Source organism: Sciurus vulgaris (assembly GCF_902686455.1).
Source record: "Sciurus vulgaris genome assembly, chromosome: 12".
In the NCBI taxonomy this organism is placed as follows: Eukaryota; Metazoa; Chordata; class Mammalia; order Rodentia; family Sciuridae; genus Sciurus; species Sciurus vulgaris.
The window spans coordinates 112,538,660-112,566,496 of NC_136473.1; positions in this window are offsets into that span (position 1 = coordinate 112,538,660).

A 27,837-nucleotide genomic window follows, 5' to 3' on the forward strand; every position below is an offset into this window, starting at 1 on the left:
ACACCAACCAATGTGGTGCCAAAAACATCTCTCTCCCTGTGTGTATTATGATCAGTCTTCAGAAAATGAATGATCTGGAAAATCCCTGACAGAAGCCAGGGCCACAGCACAAAACACACCTCGGCAAATTTAAGACCATAAACCATGCAACATCTGCTCTCAGACCACAATGCAATCAGTCAGAAATCAATAACAGAAAAATAGCTGGAAAATACTTTCCTTGGAAGGAAAGATGGTGGACTGAGACAGACATTGTTACCCTATGTACATGTGTGATTACAGGAATGGTGTAAGTCTACATCGTGTAGAAACGAGTTGTACCCCATTGTGTACAGTGAATCAAAATGCAGTCTGTAAACATAAAAAAATTTTTAAAAAAGGAATCCAAAGGATAAGAGTTGGGAGAGTGCACAGGCATGAGGCTAAGGTGAGGGTATTCCCAGAACATATAGAACAAAGACCAGGCAGCGCAGGGTGTGCAGGAAGCAAATCAGTTCAGTGTGACTGTGCTGTGAATGCATATATTCATTCAAAAACTATTTATTGAATACCCATTGTGTAGCAGGCACTTTGATTCATGCAGACCTTGTCAAAGGTAAACAGCAAGACAAGAAGCTGGAGAGAAGAATGGGGCAAGCCCAGACTGACATTCTCTCAGGTGAGTATGGCTTAATGGTAATACCAGGACACATGAAAGTAGCTTCAAGCTAGACACTTACACAGTTCCATTTTACTTTCAGAATGATGACTTTCGCTGCAGTATTGGAAATGGATTGAAGGGGACAAGACTAGAGGCAACAGAGCGGTTCGAAATTATTGTAAAGATTTAGACGTAAAAGATCAAAGTCTGGCATTGCTGGTGAGGACAAGACTGGTGGGTACTGTTTCGTCCAGTTCCAAACCCCTCCAGCAGGCCAGTGCACCCAGGCGTCGAGAGTGACTGGACTGCTCACAGGTCACAGGCCCACCCTTCTTTGCACAACTGCACCAAAGGAATTGGGAGGATTATGCCCACTGCTTTCAGGGCCCACCCAGTGGCCATGGGGGGCTTAATAACGGCAGGTCCCTGTCTCCAGGTGGAGCCGGTTCTGCAGCACAGTGTGCACTCCAGGGCTGCTAAGGCTCCAGACGAAACCAGACTCCTGCGGACACCGCTCCTTTTCTTGCTTCTACCGTAGTCTGCCTGCGTCAGTCCTTTCGCCTTTGAAGTCGGGTTCATGAATGTGCCCGTCTTCAGCTCTGATCTGAGCGACTTAACCCTCAGAGCCACACTTCAAGAAATATGAGCCGGAAGCAAAAGATCTCCACGTAGGTGATGGTTCGAGAAAGAAGAGTCGTGCGTGAAAGAAGTTTCTGGTTTCCATGTCTGGATAAACGAAGACGGATCAGGGAGAAGATAAGTCTTCCTTCCCAGTGGAAGAGGCCTCATCCCATCAGCTGGAGGCCTGGAAACAACAAAGACACTGAGTAAGAGACACCACGTGTTGCAGGCCTTCTTCTCGAGCTGGAAATGTACCGCTGACTCTCCCAGGTCTCCAGCCAGTTGTGGGGCTTGGAACTTGTCAGTCTCCATAACCACATGAGCCAATTTCTTATAATAAACACATAAGTGTGAAGAATAAATAAATAAATGAAGATGAAGGCTTGTTGTCCAACGAACATTTTAAAGACTTGAAACTCAACAATGAGAAACCACCAACCTGATTTAATAATGGACAAAAGGTCTGAACAGACACCACCAGAGTTGACACACGGGCGGCAAATGTGCATGCGAGAGATGCTCTAGGTCGTGTGTCACTGGGGTTGAAAGTCAACACAAGCAGCCACCACCTGTGAGGATGAGACCCCCGAGTGCTCATGGGAGCACAGAGCGACAGGGACTCCTCTCCACTGTGGAAGACGGTGGAGCAGCTTCTTGCAAAACCGAACACGCTGTGTGATCCAACACCTGGGCTCGTCGGTGTTCACCTGAATGAGTGGAAAACGTGCTCTCGAGAAACCTGTGCAAAGAAGTTTGTGCTCCTTTGTTGGACGACTGCCAACCCCAGGAACTAACCAAGAAGCCCCTCACTCGGTAAATGGATGAATAACCTGGGTGCATCCGGACGACAGAGCACTCGGTGCCAAAAGATGAGCTATCAAGCCACGAAAAACACAGAACCATTAAGTGCCATGGCTTGGATGTGAGGCATCCCCTTAAAGTCCCTGTGAATGCAGGAATATGCGGAGGTGACAGGATTAGATTTGAGAGCTGGGACTGAATTGGTCCACCTAGTTTGAATGGACTCACTGGGCGGTAATGGGCTGGTGGGGCATGGCTGAGGAGGCAGGTCCCTGGGGGTGTTCCCTGTGACCCCTTCCCCCACCTCTCTGCTTCCTGACCCACTGTGCACTGAGCACCTTTCCTCCACCTGGCCCTTCCTCCAGGAGGTCCTGCCTCACCTTGGGCCCAGAGCAATGGAGTCAGCCATCTATGAAGTGACCCTCTGAAACCATGGGCCCAAATAAACTTCTTCCTCTGAGTTGTTCCTGTCAGGTGCTTTGTCACAGCAATGATAAAGCGGACTGAGACGCTAAACGAAAGAGGCCAAGCTGGAAAGCTGGCTACAGTACCACTCCAAGCCACGACACGCCGGGAAAAGCGAAGCCAAGGAGCTGGTCAAAGGATCAGTGTCGTCAAGGGTTAGGGGAGAGCTAGGGACGAGCAGGGAGCACAGAGGGTTTCCAGGCAGGTCATCCATCCTGCAGGACAGTGTGACGTGGGTGCACGTCATCACACACTTGCAAACACCTGGAACACACAGCCCCCGGAGCGAGCCCCAGTGCGCACTGTGGCTGGGATGATGTCTGCATAGGGCCCTCTGGCGGGTGCTGGTGCACACACCCGTCTGTGCACACAGGGACCCAGGCGTACCCAGGCTCTGCTCCCCCACTGCTGTGCTGCTGCACCTGCCAGGAGATAAACGTGGTTGACAATACCAAGAGCTGATGCTCTCCAAGGAGCCGCTGTATGCCCAGCTTGTGGTCAGGAATTTAATACTGATCACCACCAGCGCTTGCCGACTCTTCACTAAGAGCCAGACGACTACACAGATGGCTCTCGTACCTCATCTGGTCCTCTCCAGAGTGATGAAAGGTAGACCTTGCCTTCCTTATTTCTCAAATGAAAAGCACACTTGAGGTGAAGTGGCTTGCCCAAGGTCACAGTGCTAGTGAGTGCCTGGGCCGGGATGCACACACACTCTCACCTCCACAGAGAACTCCCGGGGCCCCAGGCTGTGGCAAGGGGCCAGCACAACAGTACTTTGCTTCTTTCCTTCCTCCCTCTCTCCCTTCTTCCCTCCGTCCCTCCCCTTTGGTCCCTTTCTCCATCTTTCTCCCTCCTTCCTTCCTTTCTTCCTTCCACTCCATGTCCACGACAGATGCACTTCTGGACATAGCCCTTAGAACAGCCAGGTGAGCGATTCTGAACCAAGCATCCCTCGAGACGCTCCCGAACCCCAGCAAGTGCTAGACGGAGCAAAGGCAGCCAGGATGACCTGGTGGGAGCATCCTTCCATGTCGCGAGAAGACATTCAAACAGAAATGGCTTCTGATGACGAGAGGCAGGTACTGACCCAGCCTTTCTGTGGCAACGCCTGCTGGGTCAGGAGAACTTCATCTGCAAGCAACTGAGCCTCACGGCTGAGGTCCCCATGGCCACCAGACCACATTGACTCAAGAGCCCCCTGGCTGTGGCTGAACAGCTGCCTGGCTGCTCTGCTGGCTGGTTCACAACTCGCTCAAAGACTGCTGGTTCTCCAAAGGTCCAGTCAACGATGGACTATCCACTTAGGCATTGAGGTTTTGAAGGCCTGAGAATAAGCCAATGAAAGTGTCTCATTCCCCCACTGACGGCAAGTGACTCTCAGCCATCAGAATGTCCTAGAGTTGGTAAGAACTCCACAGCTACCACACAGCAAGGGAGAGAAGACTCAACCGGAGGGAAACTGGCTGCCGGAAGGAGAGGAAGGGGACGGATGCCACCAGCAGACAGCAAACGCCCCACAGAGGGTCTCCAGGCCCCCGGACTCCCTGTGGCAAGGTCCCCAGGGAGAAGAGGAATATAGATGCATATCTGTCGCACACACTGATACTGGTGCTTACGACCTTCTCCCTACGACCTTGTAGGTTGGGTTTATTCCACCCTCCATTCACAGGTCAGAGGGTAAAGGCGATCTGCTCAGGTGCTTGCCTGGATCTGAGCAGGGGCCTTCAGGGTGTGCTCCTCTCCCACCCGTCACCTCTCCCACCAGGCAGTGACAATTTCCCTCCTGGACTATAGAAACAACAACTAGTGGGTAGGGTGGAGGAGCAATTCCAGGATGTGAACATCGAGAACCAGGCAGGGCCAAGGCAAAGCAAAGCGGTCAGTGCAATCTCACTGGCAGAGAGAGGGAGGCACCCCTGGAGCTGACTTACCCACAATGCTGACTTACCCATGGTGCTGACTTACCCCTGGAGCTGACTTACCCATGGCGCTGACTTACCCCTGGAGCTGACTTCCCCATGGTGCTGACTTCCCCATGGTGCTGACTTACCCCTGGAGCTGACTTACCCATGGCGCTGACTTACCCCTGGAGCTGACTTACCCATGGTGCTGACTTCCCCATGGTGCTGACTTACCCACGGTGCTGACTTACCCCTGGAGCTGACTTCCCCACGGTGCCGACTTCCCCATGGTGCTGACTTCCCCATGGTGCTGACTTCCCCGTAGTGCTGACTTCTCCACGAGCTGACTTACCCACAGTGCTGACTTACCTATGGTGCTGACTTACCTATAGGGCGACTTACCTATGGTGCTGACTTCTCCATGGTGCTGACTTCCCCATGGTGCTGACTTCCCCACGGTGCTGACTTCCCCACAGTGCTGACTTCCCCACAGTGCTGACTTACCCATGGTGCTGATTGACAGCACGGTGCTGACTGTCCCACTGGCCCACTGCAATAGAAACTTCTCTGGGACTATGTCCAAAATAAAACATTGGTCCTCATCCTTTGTGGCCAAATGTGGTCCTGTAATTCCAGACCCACAAAATGCCAGCAAAATACCAGATGCAAGTTTCCAGAAGCCTTCCTCAGAGTCAGCCGACAAGTGTCCTTTCCTTCTTTGTCTGCTCTTTCCTGCATAATGGTCAGAGCACATGAGCAGCCCCTGGACCCTGCCATGATATCACCATGTGAACCAGGAGCCTGAGCCCACACCTCTGCAGCCATGGTGGACAGGCCACTTGTGGTCACTGCTGAAAAAGCCTTCTGTCTTACCTAGGCCAGTGTCAGCCACATCTGATGACAGCTCACATGCGTGTCCTCCTAATCCCCAAACCCGTGAAGGTTCCGCACACAGCCCAGTGACTTGTGGACTTCAGTCACACACCTCCAGGCTGGCACAGTTACACACCCTGGTTAAGCAGGTGGACCCAGTGAGTCACATGGACACTCAAGGACTGAGAATATTCTCCCACTGGATAGACTCAGCCAGCCACCACCGGCTCTGAGGACAGAGAGGCCATGGGCCAGGGAGTGTGGGCTGCCTCTGGAAGGACAGACTCCCTCAACCTCCAGGACCTGAATTCTGCCAGCAACCCAAAGGAGCCTGCAGCAGATCTCCCAAGAGGAGCCCAGCCTGCCAACCGTGCTGATCTACCCACACATGGGCAGAGACCCCCTGGTGCTGGCCTGGCTTCAGCCTGAACTGCAGAGAAGGGACCAGGGGTGTGTAAGCTGCCAAGGTTTTGATCATCCGCCACAGTGGCAGAGAAGACGGGTGCACAGGGCTGCCACTGAGGGTCCAGGATCCGAAGCATGTGCGATTGGGGAGCCTTCTCCACCCACGACTCGGGCCTGCTTTGACAGGCCTGGCTTCTAGTGCTTCCCAGAACATCAGCCTGATGCTTCGACCTATTATTAAAACGACACTTCCTTCTGATTCCCCTGGTGTCGGGATTTTAAGTGGACTAGAACAGTCAAGGTGGTCCTCTCTGGTTCCAGGATTCGGAGGGAACATTCTAGAGATTTCCCCTCTGTATGGGCCAGGATGGGCTTCACCACAGTCTGATTTTCTGTTAGGCTGCAGGAGAAGTGAAAAACGGCCACTTTGACAGAATTAGTAAATGCCACCAAAGTAAAGGTCAAAGCACGTTGACATTAAACACAGCATCTCCAGGGGGCCATGCAGCTCCCACAAGCCCTGCGGTGCCTATTCACAGAGCTTGTCTGAGGCCAGCCGCATCCGTCAGGCCCCGTCAGTTCCTGTGCCCCCTGCAATCCATACTGGCCACAGTACTGCTGCTTCCACAGGCAGCGCCCCTCGGGCCAGCGTGAAGGCGGCCTCCATGCTTAAGATGTAGCAGGTCCTCCTGTAGGCCTCTCAGCAGCCGCCACCCAGCTGCCAGCTACATGCTGCACCATCCTTCCTGTGGCTGTGAGGGAAAGAGAAACAAAGGAGGGAGGACCTGGCAGATTCCAGCCCAGCCCACCTGGAGCACCAAGAGAGGAGCCGCAGGCAGTGGTGTGGAGGCGCAGAAGCTGGGTTGGAGGTGCAGATCCAGCCCTACCACTTGGAAGCTGTGCTGTGTGTCCTCAGGAACAGCTTTGTCCTCTCTGAGCCTCAGCTTCTTCACCTGTAAATGGGGACAACATGGAAGACAAGATGCACGTGCCCTCCCTGCCTCTGTATCCTGTCACTCTGCCCTCGCCTCGTCCTGGCTCTTATGACCGGCTGACATCTACCTGCTCAGGGAGTCCCCCCTCCACAGCTGAGAATGGAGCCCAGTGCAGACTGCCTGTTCACTGCTCTGTCGGGGATGCCCAGGCCACAAGGGCAGCAGAGCAGGGTGCTGAGAGCAGGGCTGTGGGCTCCAACCCGGGTCCGGGGGCTACCAGGTGGGTGACCTGGAAGGACACCTCTCCAGTTCCTCAGAGCTCTCCTTGCTCACGAGGACAGTGACAGAGTCTCCCTCAAGGGTCAGACCCAGGGCCATGTGGCCTACAGCCCTAGAAGATCGCCAGGCACAGAGCAGTGCCACTCAGCGCCAGCTGGCGACAGCAGGAGGTGCCCGGAGGGGGAGGCAGTGAGTCTGCAGTGCCCGAGTGAGTGGAGTGGACACAGAGCCCCAGTGGGGCCTGCGTACAGCAGACCTCAGGGAACGGCTGGCCCACCAGCCTCTGAAGGAAGCAGCTGCTTCGGTGTTTGCTGGCGTCCTCCCGCCAGGCTGATTCCAGCTCCGACCCACCGCGGTGGACCTGGGAAGAGCAGCACAGTCATGTGCACCAGGGGTGTTTCTGCCACCGATGCGGCAGCTGAGATGTGGTGTACCGGTGTCCCCCCCGCCGGGGTTCACGTGATCGGAGGCCGGGCGTATTCAAGGTGCTGGGGAACCTTAAGAGGTGGACCTACTGGGAGGTCCTGAGGTCGCTGGGGGGACACACGGAAGGTGGTTCTCGGCCACCTGCTGAGCTCTCCCAAAAGACTGTTACACAGGAGCTGGCCCCTCCCGGCTCTCTGCTCCTGGTTCCTATCAATCACTTGCCCGCATAGCGTTCCCACCATTGCTGTCCACACCACCAGGCGATGCAGTCAAGGGGTGGCTAAGCCTCGCCATGAGGTTTGGACTTCAAACCTCCAGAACTGTGAGCTAAGCAAACCTCTCGCCTTTATCAGTAGCCTTTGTCAGGTGTTTCATTATAGTGATGAATATGCAATATTCAACATAGTGACCGACATGCAGACACAATAAACATATAACCTTGAGAATATAGACAATAGTGAAATAATTAGGAAGCAATAAGCTTTAAGTATTCATCACCTTAGATTTTGATATGATCGTAAATCTCTATCATATATAGTTCTAATAATTGCTAGTTGTTAATAACAGGCTCTCGCGCTTTTCTGAAACTTTAACCACTGCTCTCATGAACCAGTACAAGCTAGCCCACGCTCACAACTGACTGAACGCTTGTTATTCTTCTAGCATATCCCAGCCCTCATGCAAATGAACGAGAGCAGGAGGGCTTGCTCAGAAATCTATGCAGACCACAGTCCCAGGCCAAACCTGTCTTGCCTGGTCACATCCCTTTGCTCCACTGATTGACCTGGGCCATTTCCTGTGCAGACCCATGAAAGTCCAACGCTTCTCCTTGTAGTAGGAAAACAGTGTTGATTTCCTGAGACTGCCCCAGGGTAGCACTGAACAGGTCGAGGCCCAGCGGATCCCTGACCCAGGTAAACCGTGTGGTGCCCACAGCATCCTGTGGCCCCAAGGCCAGTGCTCCGGGGCTTCCGGCCAGCTAGGAGAGCCCGGGGCACCCATGCTGCAGGTCCTTTGGGTCATGGGCATGAAGATCCAGCATGAATGGACCCAGGGGCCCTAACTGGACGTGGGGAGGTCACTGCAGGTCCTCGTCCTTCCCAGGGATGCCCTGACGGGGCCCATAAGGGTTGACAGAGACACACAGCAGGAGAAGAGGACACTGAACTGGACCAAAGCCCATGCTCTCTGGGCCACTTCCGCCAGCTCTCCTCTCGCCAGCCCTGCCTGTGAGTGGCAACCGCAGGTCTTCTTCGCAGATGAGAGATGACTTTGCTTAGAGGAACGTGCTCAAGATGCCTCTGCGGCTCTCCACCCAGACCCCGGAAGAGGAAGAACAGGCGGGAGGCAGGATCAGCAGAGCCTCTACAGTGCCCGGAGACTGGGCTCTAACAGGAACAGGCCCGTGAGCACCGACCTCCACAGCAGCCTCTTCCCCAAAGACACCTCCATCTGGGCTTCACGCTCTACTGTCCTCAGGCCCCTGGGGTCCCCTCCGTTCTCTTCCTTGGCCTCCACCACCCACCTGACTCCCTCGCTGGGCCTCTGACTGTGTCATCTCAAACTGATACGCTTACTCTACCAGCACCATAGAGGCAAATTCCTCCTGCAAAACTCTGAGTGTGACATTTTTCCCACCAGTTTTCGTGTCTGAAGTCTCGATTTGGTTCTTCTGAAGCCCATCTATTCTTTTGCATTCCAACACGCGCTGGCCTGATGGTCCCCAGTCATTCCCCCAGGGGCATCCCCAGCATGTATCCACCCCATGGTGCAGAGTGTGGCCCCCTGCCAGGCAGCCGATCTGGACTGGCTCCCCGCCAGCACTCCTGGCTCTCAGCAGAGCAGGTGCTGTGACACAGACCTAGTGACCCTGCAGCTTGAAGGGCACAAAGCACTTTCACGCTGTCATCAAGGTAAGTGAGGCAGGTTGGTGGCCATTCGGCCCGTGGCATTGCTGAAGGTGGGGTCACGTGCACTGGTGGAAGACGGCCCTGCCACGTCTGGGTCCTGGAGGAGCAACCCTGGGTGTCTCCAGGTGCCAGTGTGGCAGTCTCTTGTCACTTCTGCTCTCGTTCCAGTGAGAGGCCTGAGCCCCATGGCCACAGCTGACCGCAGCAGAGGCTGGAAAGGCTGGGGTGAGGCAGCCATCCACCATGTGTTTCCAGCACTGTGAGGAAGGAGAAAACAGGCGAAGAGGAAACGGGGTCTCTGTCACAGGGCTCAGGGGCATGTTTGCAAAGAGCAGCAAACCTGGCCCACCACCTTCTAACTGTGGCCTCATCAGCTGGTGAATGTGGGTGGTACAGCCAGCGTCTCGCCAGGCGGGGAGGATGATACACGGGAAGTGCCTGGCGTGTAGCGAGAGCTCAGCGTTGATGCACTTTAGCAGCCGCTTATTTCATTCGTTCGTTCCTCCCTGAGCACTTTCCTCCTGGGATGTGTTTCCTGCTGTGACCTGTGACTCTTCGTCTTGAGCTCCTTGGGTTGGGACTGCCAAGGATTCTTCCCCAGGGGCTCTGGGCAGCCTCTGCCAGGACCCTGTGGCTTCACAGGTTGGCATTCTGCAGACCGCTGGTGAGACAGGATTGGCTTAAATCCAGGCATGATTCCTATTTAGAAAGTGAATTTCTCTAACGTGACATTATCTCCATGCAGGGTCTCAAACAGATGGCAGGCTCCCCAGTTTGCCAGCTAATTTCTGTTCTTCCTTTTGAGGAAAGGGCAACCCTTGGTCCAACACGGGGGGCTCCTTTTACCTCCCCACCCGGCACAGTCTGAGGTCTCGGTTCAGGTTCCCAGATGGGGTGCAGTCCAGGCTGCAGGCCTCTATCTGTGTCTGCTCCAGCCCTGTCCCAGCTGCCACCGCCAGGCAGGTGTCTGCTCCTCTCTGGCACCTGAGGGCCTCTTCCCTTTCTTTCCAGCTCAGTCATGTATCTAAACGTGATCTTAAATGTTTTTCCGAGCATTCCTATGTGCAGAAGGGGGGCCCACATCTGCTCTGTCTGCCACCTTCTTCACAAGTTTGCTCTCTGCCTAATGACAGAGAGGAAGGGGGAGAAAAGGGAATCCTGCATTTGTTTGAAAGGAATGTGTGCAACAGCTGCTTGGGGCGACCTAGGGGAGAAGAAAGGTCATCCTGACCACCACTGCTCACTGGAGGGCCTGCAGGGAAATCCCAGAATCTGCCCTCCCCACCTTCCAGGAAAGAAGCCCTCCTCTTTGCACAGTCTGCATGCTGCCTGATGGACCAACAGGGCCCACTGTGGAAAATAAAGTCCAGTGAACTTTTGTGTTGAAGGCCCTAAAAGCAGATTTGGGACCAGAAAAAACATGAAAAACACAGGGGACTTGGGAAGTGGCTCAGGGGTAGAGCACTCGCTTAGGGTGAGAAATAGAAAGTCCCAGGGTCCATTTTCAGAACACAGTTTTGCAGCCTTTACTGTAAAATTGGATGTAAGAAAGGTGTCCAGAGGGGAAGCAGCAGAATGGAAGTTACAAGCAGTCCCCCACAGGAGCACCACGGCCCATGGATGCTGCAGATCCAGAGTCCATATGACTCTGAACAGCCCTTGGCACACAGGAGGTGGGGCCAGGGTCGCTCTGACCAGCAGAGACAGAAATCTGTTGAGAAATAGTGACTTAGGTGAAGAAGTAAGGGCTGCGTTCAGGCCCAAAGCACTGGGCTCAGGAAGACGCTCCCTCTGCAGGAGAACACACGGAGGGGACAACCAAAGGTGCACTTCTTTAAATACCTGCAAGGAGACAGATCCAGGTGGTACTCAGGAAGTCTGACCCCATAGTACTCAGTCCATGAGCAACGGGGACCTCGCACACCAAGGGGCAAAATGCTGATGGCAACCGCTCTGCTCCCCAGACACCAGATCCTGCGAGTCAGCAAAGTCTTATTGTCATTGTTGTTTGTCTGTTGTTTTGCTGTGCCTCACGTGTCAGAGACCGTTCTCTGGGTGTGGCCAGGTGAGTGTGTTCCTCACACCCAGCACGTGCAAGACCCTGTACATCCCCCGTACTGAGAAAAAGGCACGTGGGGAAGGGGCTGCTGTGTCCATGTCCAAGGGTCAGTCACTGGACCAAATACTGAGTGGACTGTGGCCCAGGAAGTAGCAGAGTGAAAGACCAGAGGAGGACCATGAGGAGCACCAGGAGGAGGACCATGAGGAGGACCATGAGGAGCACCAGGAGGAGCCCCAGGAGGAGCGCCAGGAGGAGGATCATGAGGAGCACCAGGAGGAGCATCAGGAGGAGCGCCAGGAGGAGCACCAGGAGGAGCACTAGAAGGAGCACCAGGAGGAGCACCAGGAGGAACACGAGGAGGAGGACCATGAGGAGCACCGTGACAACGCCATAAGTGCCACGAGGAGCGCCAGGAGGAGCGCCACAAGGAGCACCACAAGGAGCACTAGGAGGAGCACCATGAGGAGCACCAGGAGGAGCACTAGGAGGAGCATCACAAGGAGCACCGGGAGGAGCACCACGAGGAGGACCAGGAGGAGCACCAGGTGGAACACGAGGAAGAGGACCATGAGGAGCACCGTGCCTGCTCCATGAGTGCCACGAGGAGCACCATGAGGAGGACCAGGAGGAGGACCAGGAGGAGCACCAGGAGGAGGACCATGAGGCCCACCCCCATACTGGAGCCAGCCTTGCTCCCCAGCCTTTGGGTGCCCTGGGAGTCCCTGCCAGGTGGACGGGTGGGCAGCTGTTTTTAAGGAGTCCACACCTCACGCAGCACTTCCCAGCTCAGAAAGCATCAAGTCTAAACCGACGTCCACGACAGTCCCCGTCCCATCTCACTGGCTGCCTCTACTCTCACACGTCTTCACTGGGGGAAACAGGGCCACTGCTGCCTCCCCCTTGGGCAGCGATGGACCACACATGACAGGGCCCTGCAAGGTGTAACGGAGCTGAAAATCCCTGTGGTTTGGTGATACATGACCGTCACCGTGCAGTCCCCGGGGGGACAATGTGACATGCCGCTCCACCGCCAGTCCCTCCAAAGCAAGGCCTGAGTGCGAGCAGGCATGAGGCCTGTCTAGTGCTGAGCCGCGGTGACCCTGCTGCGTGCTGGCCTCCTGCACGTCTTGCCGTTCCACTTACAAGGAGCAGAGTTTGCTTTGCCAGCAGCTTCCTGATCTGGAGTGTTCTACTCTCCAGCTGCATCAAGGCCGCAGCGGGGACCACAGGTCACCTGGGCTGCGTGAGAGTGCCCCCAAAGTCTGCAATCATGGTCACCAAGCAGCGCCTCTCAGAACACAGCCCATCCTCAGGAGGCACGGATGGCAGATGTTGCCACCAGTTGTACTTTTCCTTGTACACACCCTTCCCATAGCCATGCTACAATTGTAGATTAAAAATATTATCATCCTAAGCTAGAACTTCTGCATTTGGATTAATTCTTCAGAATGAGGCTTTTTTTAAAAGGGTAAATCTTTTTCAGAAAAATTGATAGCCTCATGGCTATGTGTGCCTAAGTAGAAAGAGGACCCACCAAATCTATTTCTTCCAGAAGCAAGACTCTGCCCAAAGACTTCCACACTCTGAGTTGCAGGACAAAATGCCAGCTTCCTTAGAATAGCCCTTTGTCTCCGCTTCAAGCAAGAGGGTTCCCACATTTCGACAGGCAGTCTCAAAGTGTGTCATCACACACTCAGGAATTTTAGAAGTATGATGTGCTGGGCAATTAGGCAGCTGGTTTATTATTACTTTCATTTTACAATTTTATAAACTGCTCATTTCAATCAAAAGCATCCTTTCAATGCTGAGCACTGGCAAGCTTCACAAATGGGTGAACTGAGACTCAGAGATTAAATGCCTGGCTGAGGTCACTGAGTGAGAGAAGTGGGGTCTGTGCCCAGCCAGACCTCTGCATTGATCAAGCAGATCCTGCCCAGTAATAAGTCAAAGGAGTACTTCTGGCCATCTGCATTTGACGGCCCAGTCTTCTTGCTTATGGTTGTGAAATATCAAATATTAGTCAATAGATGAGAAGTGAAGTCTTGGGGTGTCCGGTCCTCACCCTGGAGAGGCATTCCCACCGAAGCCACGGGTCCAAGAGCTGACGCGCTGCTTCTCTCCCGTGTTCCTGACTCTGAGTCAAGGCTCTGAAGCCACGGCTCAGTTGGTGCCATGGGGGCCCAGCTTCTGCCATGATGCAACCTGCAAGCTTGGCCAGGCCAAACCAACCTGGGACATAACATGGTAGGTAGAAAAGATCACTTCTACCCTCCCCGGACATAACCAGCCCAGCATTCAGGACCTGCTGGATCCTGCTTAGGCCCCGGCCCTCAGGGAGGGAGGCAGGGAAGAGGCACAGAGACAAAGCAAGAAACAGGACTTGCGCCTGTGGGTTTCATCATCCTGCTTTGTTTTTAAGAGGCTTACTACTTGGTTCAGGAGAGAAGATAACTCTGTAGGAACATTTAAGAGGACAGATGTAGAGGAAAGGTGCAGAAGCATGCACAAGTGAACGGGGCGTCACTGCCTGTGGAGGGCGCATGGGGAGGAAGGAGCAGGCGGTGGGGGGGGGGGGGACTTGGTGCTGAGGTCGGCCAATGACTTGCTGGGACCTTGCTACAAGAGACAAAGCCTCAGCAGACCAACCCAAAGGTTCCCTCTGGTTAGGAAATCATGCAAGGGATAGAGAGGCTTGCTCTTTGCACGACTAGACATAAAAAGAACATTGGGTTAAAGGTCTGGACTCTTGACTGACAGCTGTCTGGGCGGGTGGGAAATTAGCTCCCCAGAACAAGTCTTAACTCCATTGCAGTCTCCAGAAAATAGCCTAAGCATTTTTTTTAAGAAATGCTGATTCCTTCCCAGAGCTAAGTTCTGAACTTCACCTCCAAAAAAATTCTGTCCCAGACTGAGTTTAGGATAATTTTATAGCCAGAAAAATGAGAAATCTCACTCCATTGTATCTGATATATCAAAGTGCTTTCTACTGTCACGTATAACGTATTAAAATAGCCGGGAGCAGCTGGAGCTCTGAGACCGAGGGCTCCGCATGAAGACGGATCTGCCTGTGCTCGCCAGTTGCCCGCAGGAAGCTCTCCAGGCCCGGTCTACAACCAGGTCTGCGGCCTTGCCCCACAGCCGTCCTCTTTGGGGATAGAAATCAAACAGACCCCACGAGGGACCAGCTGTGACCAGGTTCCAGCCACTGCTTCTCAGCTGCTCAGGATGCAGATGGGCTGGGGCCCGCACGAAGGCCAGGCTGCCCGCGCTGCCCCTGAACCGCGGGTTTGGTTGTTTCGGGTTATTAAGGCTGGAGCATGCTTTCCCCTTTTTGGAAACGCATTTTCTGTTCACTTTCTCTTCTTCAGTCCTTCAGATTGCTCCTTTGAACTCCAGGGATTGTGCAGACCCCTAAAATTAAAATAAGATTTTCATAGAGAATCATAGCCCTACGGAAGCGCAAGGGCCATTGGTCCTCGGCTCCAGTCTTTTGGAGCTGTAAGTCCTCCTACAGAGATGGGCTTGCACACTCATGGGGTCAAAAGAGGCAATACTTGCTGAAAGCCCTGGGAACCAATTAGATTTGGAAAAGAAATATAAGTAAATTAATCAGTTCTGAATTTCCTGTGCACAAAGCCCAAAGTTAAAACTGTCTGTGCTCATCTAGACGCCACCAGCAGAGGTCACGGTAGAATGTGCATGTGAAGACAGACAATGTCCCCTGTCCCCACACCGGGAAACCAGCGTTCACTAGTCATCCTCCAAAGCCTCTTCCCCCGGAAGCAGCAACCTTTGGGCAGTGGCTCCCCTGCCCTGCATCCCTCACAGGGGACATCTGTCTTATTGAGAGACCTCAGGGACACTCAAGTGAACCCAAGGGCCACAGCAAGATGGACAAGGGATGATGTCACCATTCGCCAAGGGCATGGTGGGCAAAGAACCCTGACCAGATCTGAGTGACAGCGCCTTCTCCTGCCAGCCACAGACTTCCTGAGAGACACTTACAGTTCTGTGACCAAATCCCCAAAAAATGCGTCTTCGTCAAGATCATAAATGAATGGAGGCGAGGATTTTGTTAGTTTTCTGAAATTTTCCACATTTTCCAGATCAGCTCAGTGTCCTGGGCCTGCGAGAGGAGGCTCACTGGGCTGCATGCCCGGGTGTCCTGGGAGAGGCGGGGCTGGCCAAGTCCACTTGCTCAGAGCCAGAAAGGCATGGCAGATAAGGTAAATTGCAGGACCTGAGAGGCAAACGTCCAATTTGAGATCTAATAAATGGGATTCTGGCCTGATTGAGCTGGTTAAATAGGTTGCACTCTGGAGCATTCTGGAAATTAGGGAAAAGGACCAGCAAATTCTTCTCCTACTTTCTGGGCTAGAACAGAGCAAGCCTGCCAGGGAGGGGACTCAGATGCAAGCACCATGGTTTCCATTTGGATAGGTACCTCTGTGGGTGCAGGGATTAGGAAATCCATATAGGATTCTGACTCAAATGAAAATAAACAGAACTTACATTTACAGTACCAGCAGTTCTGACAGCTAATGAGAGCTTACTATGCATGTGACACTGTTTTAAGTACTTAACAATTACACAATATTTCCTCACTCACTATTCAAAAAAAAAAAAAAAAAACGAAGCCAACCGACCGAGAAACTATAAGGTAAGAACTATTATTATCGCTACTCATCAGAGCAGGAAACAGAAGGCAGACAGCCCATGCTGCAGCTGAGACTCAAGTCCAGGATGCCTGGCTCTAAAGCCACACACACACCAGCCTTCTAGAAAGCCGCCTTCCTTTCCCTATGCTCAACAGCACTTCCTGAACAACGCTTTACTCCAGAGACGCTGCAGGGCCTGGTCTCGCCTGTGATGGGCACACAGCATGTTCCCCTTCCCAGCAGCCAAGTCTGCACCTCACCTCTTCCCCACAGAACTCTAAGGAATCCCCACTCCAAGGAAGAAGGACCATCCTTAGACCTGGTGGTGAGCTGTGAGTCATTCATATCTCTTTGCTGAGGCTTGGTGGACATGTGACGCAGATCAGCCATGGAGAACTGGCCACATTGTGCAGTGTGTCTGGGGAGGGTGTTGCTCCATGGTATACAACAAGTGGTAAGATGGTCTGCTGCGCTTCTCCTTTTTGAGAATGTCTGCATAAAGACCATGACACTTGGAGATGAGGTGGCCCGTCTAGGCTCACTGGCCTGTGGCAAAGGCCTGTTTGCTGAGGATCGCAATTAGAAAGATGTTTAGAAGTCTGGGTCTCTAATCACCAGCTGAGCCCATGCAGTACACCTGGAATCCCCTCTCCAGACTTCTTGCTGCTTGGGACAATTACGTACCTTTTTCATTAGCCGTTTTAGGCCTTGTGACACTCTACATCAAAATGCAGTCTGACTCCACGCACATCCCTCGTCTACACACTGTCCACCTCTTTACTCCAGTTGACATGCAGCTGCTTGACCAGATACAACCATCAGAAGAAAGGAAAGCAGATAGAGTGAAGCAGCAGTTGACCAGTACTGTTCTGGAAACAGAAGCTAAAGCTGCCCCGCAGCCTCGTCCAAGCCCCAGCCTGACTCCTGCTTGGGACAGTCACCTGAAAGCTGACTCAGCAGCAACAGAATAGACTGTACCCAGGTGCCTCATTAGTGGACTAAGCAATTGGAAGCAGATGACCCTTACATAAACTTCAGCACTAACATCTCATGCTTGATCCATTAAGAAGGTTTTATGTTGCAATAATTTCTAGCAATGCCCTATAAATAATGATCACATCTTTAAATGCTTAATAAAATAGTAACTATTTACCAAGAGCCGTAAGTCTTTCCTCTCGGCAGGTCTCAGTTCCTCTGAGTAAGATGTAGAAAATTAAACTGATTCTCTTCAAGGTCTTTTCCAGCTCCGACACTATTGAATCTGGTCATATTCCTAAATATGTGGCTCTATGTTAAGTCAGTTTCTCATCACTGTGACCAAAATACCTGAGGAAAACAACTTAGAGGAGGAAAGACATATATGGGCTCATGGTTTCAGAGGTCTCAGTCCACGGTTGGCTGGCTCCATTGCTCTGGGCCTGGGATGAGGCACAGCATCCTGGTGGAAGGGAGTGGAGGAGGAGAGCTCTCGGCTCAGGGCAGCCAGGAAGCAGAAAGAGAGGAAGGAGCTGGGGACAGGATGTACCATCCAGGGCACATCCCCAGCGAGCCACTTCCGCTGACCCCACCTCCTGCAGTGCCCACCTCCTACAGTGAATCCATGGATGAAGTCAGAGCCCTCGTGATCTTGAGCAAACTTCCTCAGCTTCCCTGGTGCACAGTGGGCAGTGGCTTACGAGACAGGGAGTACGGAGTCTACAACACAACACCATTTTGTGAGGAAGCCGTTGCCCGTTGTGTGACGCCGCAGGGCAGGGTGAAATGGAAGCAATGAGTTAAGAGACAGTCTCCCTATTTTCTAGAAGAATTCAAAAATAGCTTTTTGGAGGTCTGGCTCAGAATGGGAACAAGCGTGTGAAACTGAGCAGGGTACCTCTCTGTAGTCTGTTTTATCGTCTATAAAGTGGGAATAACAGGTTCTTTTACAACAGGACCTTTGGAAGGAATAAATGGCTCCCTAAAGTTTGCCACACAGTATCAATTACCATTCACAACTGTCCCCACCAACCCCGGCCACGGCTTAACTTTTCTAAATGAAGTAACAAGTCACCTGTCCTACCTCCTTATTTTTCTAATCCCCAGCGGTGGCTCGGATTTCCTTTGCATTGTGGAAACAACCACAGGAGTGGACATGCGGAAGGGCCAAGCTGGGTAGAGGTGGAAGCTCCGGACCAGAGGGCAGAGAAGAGGAGCAGCCAGACCCACGGGAAGTTGGGGAAAGTGGCGACTCCTGAAGTCACCACACCCACCAGGAGGGGACCACAACATCACAGCTGTACAGGAGGACACACAGCAAGAGTGGTAAGAGTGCGTGCAAGTCACACACGTGGAGGGATCACTGTCCCGACAGGAAGAGCTTCATAACCACAAGACCAGTCAACTCAACTTCAGAATGGGAAAGGACTTGAACTGACATCCCTCCAAGAGACATGCAAATGGCCCCAGGAAGAGACGCTGAGCATCACTCGCCACCAGGGAAATGCAAACCAAACCACCACCACACACACCACAGCCTCTGGGATGGCTCCTGACCAAGACCAGAAAATCGCGGGTGCTGGAGAAGACGTGGCGCAGTGGGGTCTGTGTGCTGCGGGGGTGGAAGCAGGCACAGCGCTCCAGGAGGCTGAGTACAGTGTCCCAGGCCACCAGCCGGCTGTCCCAGTCCCGGGCGCAGAGCCAAGAGGATTGAACGCGGGGACTCGGACAGATGTCATGTGTTCCTGTTCATGCAATGCAATGTGAATCAGCCTTAACCAAAGACAATCGTGACCCTTGCTCCCGCACGGATGGACCCTGCCTTGCAGGAGACAGCCGCCAGGCAAGCCCCGCCTCCATGGTCCCCTGGATGCCACGCAGGACCTGGAGTCCGCAGACTGAGCTGAGGCTGGAAGTGGAGAGTCTCACTTCAGCAGGTCGGTTGGATATCAGTGTGAAAATACTCAATCGTGTGGAATTGTGCACTTGAAAATGGCTTTTACGCTATGTGCATTTTATTGCAATAACTATATATATAAATACGTATATATACATATATATATATATATATATATTTTAATTCCTGTCAGGAAAATAGCAACAGCAAGCAAGTGAAAGACCAAACAGAAGAATGAGCAGGGAACGAGAGAGGGTAGCAGCGATGTGGGCTTCAGTTCGCCTTTGACGGTGACTTCCACAGAAGCTGTGCTGCGTATCAAACTGGCCTGGTTCTGAACGCTGCCATCTCGGGGGCGCAGGCAGGGTGAAGCCGTGGCAAGAGGTCAGCTGGGGCACATCTGAGACTGGCCTCGTTCAACAAGCTCATCAAGGACCTGGAAGAAGGCGGAAATAGCCACCACTAATGGAATTTGCAAAGATACATGGGCAGTGCCCTGGCGCTGACCGCGAAGCATGGGACCCCTGAGTTGGGGAGGGATCTCCACTGGCGAGAGAATCGGATCAAACCGAGGGCTTCCTGGGGTGGCGACAGTCGCTCTGTCCCAACTTGTCCCCCCCAGAAAGCAAGCTCTGAAACGCGGCGCAGTTCACAGACTGCCTGCCAGGAGGGGGGCACAGTGCCTGCCCACAGCACACTTCTGCTTTCCACCTTGACCTCTAGGTAGAAACAGTTCAGCAGGAGCATTAAAAGCTATAAGAAAGAGGAGGGGCAAGAGATGGAGGGGGCCCAGCACTCCCTTCCCGGAGGAAGTCCAGCAAGATGACCACCAAACCTGAGTCAAGGCTCTGAGTTCGGCCCCAATTTCTGTCACCACCTCCATTGCGTAAAGCCTGTCAGTGGTTCCCCAGGAAACCTAGGGTGCTCCAGTCCTGGGCAAGGCCAGGCATGCCCTGGCCACCCCCACCCGGCTCCTCTGGCCCCTGCTGTGCTCATGGGCCCTGACTGCCCAAAGCGCCCCCTCCCTCAGAGACGCCATGGTCCCTACACAGACCTATCCCTTCCCCGTGGAGTCACCTGCATCCCCAGCCTCCGCACTGCTCCAGATATGGAGCACTCAGGTGGTGCCCATCTGCTTCTAACCTGGACGTTTGGAGCAGCAGGGCCGTTCCATGAGGCTGGCCTTGGGGTTCCAGATGGGGCTGCCTTTGGCCCCCTGAGCAGACGCTGTGGGCCTTTCCTGTTGCAGGCGTGTGACACCTCTGCTCTGGGCACCACGCTCCAGTAGCGAATCTGAACCCACCTGGAATGCCACCGTGTGGGGAACTGAAGGCCCCACGGGCGCTGGGCCCGGAGGGGCATGTGCCTGGGTATGCTGCCCGCCATGCAGACCCCCAGGGACCCCCGCCACAACGCCCCTACTGGGACGGGCGGGACTGTGCCTGCTTGCCAACACTTGATGGAGTGGCTTTTGCCTTGTGTCTGTTCTGTCCCACTGGAACGAAAGGCCTAGGGGGAAAGGAGCTGCCCTCCATGGACCTCGGTAGGAGGAGGGACAGTGCTGCGGTCTGAACGTCCATGCCCCCAACCCACAAGCTGGAATGGTGGTGTTAGGACAGGGCCTTTGGGAGGAGGTGGGCTCGTGAGGGTGGAGTCTCACACAGTCCTGTGACAGAGGCCCCAGGAGGGACTCCGAATCCCTCCCCAGGGACACAGTGTCAGACGCCAGGCCTGCAGGCCCTGATCTCGGCCTCGCAGACGGCTGGCTGAGCTGACGTATTCCTGTTGGAAGGAGCCAGCCGGCCTGCACTCTTCTGTTCCATCAGCCCAAACAGACGAAAACAGAAAGTCACTTAGACATTTGCACTTGGTGACCTAATGACTAGACCTCGAGCCAGCCCACGAAGGCCAGATCCAAGTGAGACCTCGGACGGCACCCCCAGCTGTTTAGTGAGAGAGGGGAAGCGCTGAGGGTGTCCTGTGCCTCTGCTGCCCACTTGCCTCTCCTTAAAACCAGTTCTGGGAATCCCTGGCTCCCAGAGGGCAGTCTCACCTCAGACCAGAAAGACCCCAGGGGATGGGGTGGCAGGCTGGGTCCCCCTGCCCCAGCGGCCAGGAGGGCTGGAAGGTGTAGGGGTGGGTGGCCCGGCTGGGCAGCAGAATTAGGTGCAGTCGTGGGACCTGGGAGAAAGGGGTCCCTTGTGCCCCTTTGAAAACAGGGACCTGAGAACACTTCTTCACTGGTCACGTAGGCTTCCTGTGGTCCCTCCGCTATCCCTGCCTGACACACTCCTACTGTGGCTGGCCTTGGCGGCACAGGAAACCCAGACACCCGCCACTTCAGACGCCTGCGGGCAAGAGCCTTGCTCTCAGGCTACGATGGAGTTGCATGCAATGGATCCTCTGGCAGGACTTGGGATCCGCAGTGAGCAATGTTAAGCCTTTAAAAATATAAACACACTTCAAAAGGCTGGAGGATTCACCAGTGATGGGCGCCAGCCAGAAGGCTCCTGCTGCTTTCCCAGTCCGGACTGCTGGCTCCGACCCTGGAGGGCCGCCCCACTCCACCCTGCCCAAGCCACCTCCTATGCTTTCCTCTGCTCTTGGACCTGCACATCATTCCAAGAAAGTCCCTTAACTTAACTAGCAGGTCAGAGCCTTTGTCTGCAATGCGGGAACCTGGATGCATTTCCTGAGAACCAATGCATCCCTCATTGCAGTTCCGGGTTTGCAGTTATTCACTCCAAATGTAATTAAGGAAACTCCGTTATGCTCCATGCACTGCAGCAGGAGCTGGGCACAGAAACAAAGGCGACTCAAGCCCAGGCTAGGAGGACACGCACTGTGGGAAGGCAGAGAAGCCAACCAGATTCAAGTACATCGCGTCAAAATCGAGGTGCCGTAATCAAGGGCAGAACATTTGGGGGCGATGGTGATCAAGTTCAGCCCTCTCCTTGCAGTTACCCCCAACCCTGCTGGCTTTGGGGCATGGACAGCAGACTCAACAGAAGGTCTGGACACGGTGGATTCCCTGCAAACCCCACAGGGGGCTCAACCGCAGCTCAGGGACGCCGAGCTGGACAGCCCAGAGTAGGCAGAGGCAGGGATTGCTGTGGGGCAAGGAGGCCCTTCCCGGGGCCTGGAAGCCTGCTCGTCTCTGCACTCTCCCAGCCCACGGGGAGGATGAGAACTCGCTTCTGTCATGGTGGGCTGTAGGAAGGACTCAAACAAGCAAGGTGAAGGCTGAGATGTCTGTCACCGGCCGCCAGAGAGAGGAACAGTGGAGGAACAGTTTCTACCAGGAACAACCTTGTGCCCACACAGTGAATTGGAGCTCCTCACAAGGAAAGCCATCATCTTGACTTGTGTGGTGACCCCTGAGGTCCCAGCCACCTAGGAGGGAGGCAGGAGGCTGCCTGAGTCCAGAGTTCAAGGCCAGCTGAGCAACCCTGTGAGACCCCACCTCAAAAACAAAGAATGCCTGAGTGTAACAATTGCAGGTACCTTAGGAGATCAGGTAGAGCACACAGCCACCACTGCAGGGAAAGAGCCTGCGGGTCTGCAAGGCCAGTGGGACCAGGGTTAGCTCAGTGGTACAGGGAGCTCTTCCCTCCGTGTGGCCTGGGGCTGAGCCCCAGAACTGCCCAGAAAGGAGGGAGAAAGGAGACACAACTGAAAGAACAGACATCAAAGTGGGGGGCGGCGGGGGTCAGACTGGAGACCCAAGTTGAAGGCAGGAGTAACAAATAGATACTGAAGTTACAAAGTCTAAAGCAAAAAATTAGAAGCCTAGGATGGTGTTTCTTTGAAAAATAAAATTAAAATTAATAAAAAATAAAAAAATAAAAATAAAATTAATAGACTCTTTATAAGTCAGATTAGAGAAAAAAGAAAAAAACCCAGAAAATTAGGAATAAAAAATGCATAAAATACAAACAAGCAAATTAACTGCACATCCTCTATAGAAAACTAAAGGTATTAAACAATACCCTGGACAAATGCAGAATAACAAATTCCTTCCAAGAAAAAATGGAAATGCAGAATAGGTAATTTACCATGGAAGAGATTAGAAAAAATAATGACCTACCCTTGTTGCCCAAGTACTGGGCTTAAAACCCAGGGCCTTGCCCGTGGAGGCAGCCCCAGCCTGCACTTTTAAAGTCGTGGGGATTAGAAGGATTTATGGTCCAACTTCATTTAAACATTAGATAATTATCAATGTTCTGTAAGCTTTCTTGGGCTTAGGTAAATACAGAAATCTTACCTGATTTACTTTAAAAAGGTAGTGTGACTTCAATAGCAAAATTTGCTTTTAAAGTAGTATTATGGAGAAGAAATCTATAAACCAATATCACTAATTAACATAGGTCTAAATTTTTAAATAAAAAATAATAAGTAGAAGCAATTTACTAAAAAATGAAAGGTCTTCTGTTCAATAAACAAACGGGGCTTGTTCCATGAAAACAAGAGCATTTAATGGTAAAATCTGTCAACACAACAAATTTCAACAAGGAAAAATAAAAATCACAGAACTACATGCATAAATGTTAAAAAGGGATTCGGAGTAATTCAGTATGTGCCCCTAAAAACAGCAAAACCCTCGGGGGAAAAAATAAACGGAGCATGAATATTAGTTTCTTTAGGCAAAATAAATACTATACATATGAAAAGGAGTTAATAACCAGAATATATAAGGGACTCTAACAATTCAATAGCAAAAAAAGAAGCTCTAAGAAGACTTTTTAAAAATATTTTAAATTTATTTTTATTTTTTATTTTTTATTGTGATAAATGAAAAGTAACATGAAATTGAACCTTTTAGCTATTTTGAAGGCTACAGTTGGCAACATTAAATAGATTGACACTGTTGTGTAGAAAATGGACAGAACCAGATGTATGTCGAGCAAAATTAGCCAGATGCGGAAGTGTAAGTATCGTGTTTTCTCTCATGTGTAGAAACAGAAAGAAAAAACCCGAAAAGGGAGACGGACTGTTGGGGAAGGAAATGGGCGGGGGAAGCAGAGGGAGGGCGAGAGGCTAGGGAGAGGCCCTGGGAGGCCATGTGATCAAAAACAAGCACCTCTCGGAAGGAGGCTGTGGAGGCCAGCAGGTTAGGACCCCACCCACACCCCTCTCCACTAGGAGAGAACAGATCAGACCACAGTGAGACACCCCCACTCCAGTTGTCTACAAGACTCGGACAGCAGGTGCTGGCCAGGATGTGGACCAGGGAACACCAGCCCAGTGCTGGCGGGGATGTCATCTTGAGTGGCCATTGTGGGGGCAGCGTGGCAGCCCCTCCAAAGAAGAGAAGCAAGCTAACGTGAGGCGCAAGCCTGCAAGGCCTGAAGTCAGGCTGCTGAGAGGCCACCAGACACCTGGTATTGCTGCACTATCCACACAGCCCAGAAATGGAAACACCCAAGGGTCCACGTCAGGCAAGTGTGGTCCCCACACACCACGGAACGCCCTTCGGCCACCCAAGGATGGACTCGTACCATTTGCAACTACGCTGATGAAACTAGAGTTCATCGTGAACATGAGGGACAAGCCGGGCACAGAGGTCAAGGTCTGGTGTGCAACAGTAAATGTGGCTCTCACCGGAGTGGAGAGCAGAAAGTGGTAACCAGAGGCTGGAGGTAGGAGGAGCGGGATAGGTGTTGCAGTTAGGCGGGACAGGAGTAGCTGGCCAGGTGTTCTGTCGCACAGCAGGTAACTGTGGACCACAACTTGCTGCACATTTTGTTATTCTAAAAGAAAGGGTTTCGACTGCTTTCACCATAAAGAAATAGAAAATGTGCTGTGTTTACCCTGATTTGGACATTACACAATGAATATGTGTATTGAAACATCACACAGTAAGCCTTACTTATGTATAATTTTTACATATTGATTAAAAATTTAAAATTTTACAAGAAATGCAAGGAAAATATAATAAAAATCAAATAAAGTGAGAGATTTTATTATACTTCTTTTATATTTAGACAAATTTAGGGGACAAAAAAAGTAAGGACAATAGTGAATCAATAAAGATGTAGACATATAATCTGCTGCCCCCTGGATCTTGGACTTCACTGCCTCCAAACTGTGAGCAATAAATTTCTATTAGTTACAAATTATGCAGTCTGAGCTTTTGTTATAGCAGCCCAATCAGATTAAATAATAGAAGAACCTATAAAACTCTTAGAAGATGACAGTCTTGACCTTGGGTTAAGAAAAGTTTTCTTAACCATGACTCAAAAATCACAAGTAATGAAAGAATAAAATAAGTAATTTACATAAAAATTCATTAAAATTAAAACCTATGCTTCAAAGGATACTGTCAAAAATGGAAAAGACAACCCACAGAATGTGGGAAAATATTTGCAAATCCTGTCTGAGGAAGGTCGTGAAACTAAAATTTATAAAGAATTCTTACAACTAACTAATAAAAGACAAATGGCTGAATTTAAAAATAGCAAATAATCTGAATAGGTATTTCACCAAAGAAGGTATACGAATGGCCAACAAGTCCAAGAAAAAGCATTCATTAGCACTAATAATTAAGGAAATGCAAATCAAAACCAGAGCGAGACACAGTTCACAGCAAGGAGGACAGCCATAATCAAAGACAGCGAAGAGCCTGTGCCCGGGCTGTGTGGGGAGGCAGGGCCCACACATGCCGGGGGGGACACTGGGGCCGCTGCCAGGGGAAAGGCCAGTGCAAGCTGGGGGCAGTGGCCACACCTGCAACCCCAGTAACTTGGGAGCGGAGGCAGGAGGATCCCAAGTTCCAGGCCCGCCTGGGCAACTCAGTGCTGGGATGTGGCTCAAAGGGAGAGTGGCCCTGGGTTCAATCCCCAGTACCAAAAAATAGGTAAATAAGTAAAACAGTCTGGTATGTTCTAAAACAATTAAATGCTGTGTTACCTTATGACCCAGCAATTCCATTGATGGGTACTGTCCTAGAAGAATTGAAAACAGATACTTCAACAAACGTAGACCATGTTCACAGTGTCAAAATGCACAATAACCCAAAGGGGAGATAGCTAGATATCCATCAGCGGGCAAATGGATAAACAAAATGTGACATAGCCTGACGACTGAACAAATCATTTGGCCATAAATAGAAGTAAAGTACTGATAATGCTGCAGTGTGGGTGAGCCTTGGAAACCAGCCTCAGAAGACCACAGCTACAACTCCATTTCTACTAAATGGCAATGTCACTGTCAGCCAGCGGTTGCCCAGAGCTAGATGGCTAGGGAGGTGGGCAGTGAGTCTGGTTAGGCTGGGTTTCAGTGGGGTGATGCAAGTGTTCTAAAATTGGGATTTGGGTTGAAAATTCTGAATATCCTAAAAACCACTGAACTGAATTCCTCAGAAACACAATTCCCAGGTACATAAGAATATTCATTCAAGGATATTTATTGCATCATTATTCACAATAACATAATAATTGTTGCAATTAGAATTGTAACTAAGGCTGTAGGAACAAAGTGACCATCCATCTCTCGGGGGGATGTTTGGATTGATGAGTTCACACTGTGACATATGACAGAACCATTGAAAGGCATGAATTCATGCCTCAACCATTGCCTTAAGGGATTAAGGGATTTCCGTGGGTCGTTGAGAGAAAAGATAAATTACATTGCGATGTTCATAATGCGATCCTGACTTTATCAAATAAACAATGGCAGAAACTTGCCTCCTTGCCCACGCACACGTGAAAATGTCAGACGTTACCACCTGAGCACGCAGGGAGGAGGGGAAAGACTCCCACGAATGGCTGGGTTCTTGGAGTCCTGCTAGATGGTGTTCTTAACGCGCCCTGCAGTCAGCTAGCCACTGACATCTGAGCGTCAAAGTCTGCTGAACTTGGAGAGGGGACAGTTGATATGCATGCCCCAGGGGGCCTGCCACTCACTAGCTGTGTCCCCGGGACACTCACCTCTCTTGCTCTAGTTTCTCATCCCAAGGGAGGCTCACAGCGACACCACTCACAGAGTGCAGTGGCTCAGAGACGCTCACGCACAGGACACAGAACTGTGCCTCTCGCCACTTCTTGTGCAGCGCCAGTGTGATCCAGAGCCTGGGCCTGCTCAGTCAAGAGAGGGTCCCTGTTTTTCAGTTCATGTTTTCTTTCTCTTCTGTCCATCTTTTTCCCATAATGGAAGAGGTGCTCCTGGCCTGCTCTGGGCCACTCAGGAGCCATGGCAACCACAAGCTGAGAAGTAGGCCAGTGTTGGCAAGGCCAAGCAGGAACGGAAAGGGACGTTGCAGATGAGAACCGTAGATGTTGCGTGATTAAATGAGATGCCTCCCAGAAGGAAATGCAGACCCATTGATCTAGGAGGGAGCAGTTCAAGGTACACTCAACCTGGAAGAGCAAGGCACACTCAGGGAGGTGGAGAAAGAGGCAGGGAGAGAAAGACCATGACGGCCAGAGTGGCCCTCCACACGGCAGGACGGGAAGAGAGGCGGCTCCTCCTGAGACCCCACTGGCAGACGCCCCTGGTTCTAGGGTCTCTTCGTTTTTGCTTCATTTGGATTTTTAGCTCTTATAGAGGCCAGTGGTCAAGTGAGTAATGCAACTGTGCCCCAAAGCCACTTTCAGTTCTGCTGACCACGCCTGGGCACAGTTTAACAACTGAACAGAACAAGCTCAGAGTCTGAACTCCTGGGCAGGCCCCCGACAGCTCAGAGTCCACCAAGAAGGCGGGTCTCAGCTGCGCTGCAGCACAAAGCCTTGACCTCCAGGCCAGGGAGCCCCACCAGAGCTGAGCCTGCCTTTCCTCTCCCTCGGGAGGCTAGCATCCATGGCCAGAAACAGCGGACTTCTTGTGATTAAGAACTAAGGCTTTAGAACAAAGCTGATCGATACAGAGGTGAGCCTGCTTGAAATGCCTCCCGTCCTAATTGGCTTAACGCTAAGATCAATGGAGAAAACAAAGAGAGCTCAAGCATAATTAGCCATTAGATGGGGCTGGGGGCAGGAAAGCATGGATC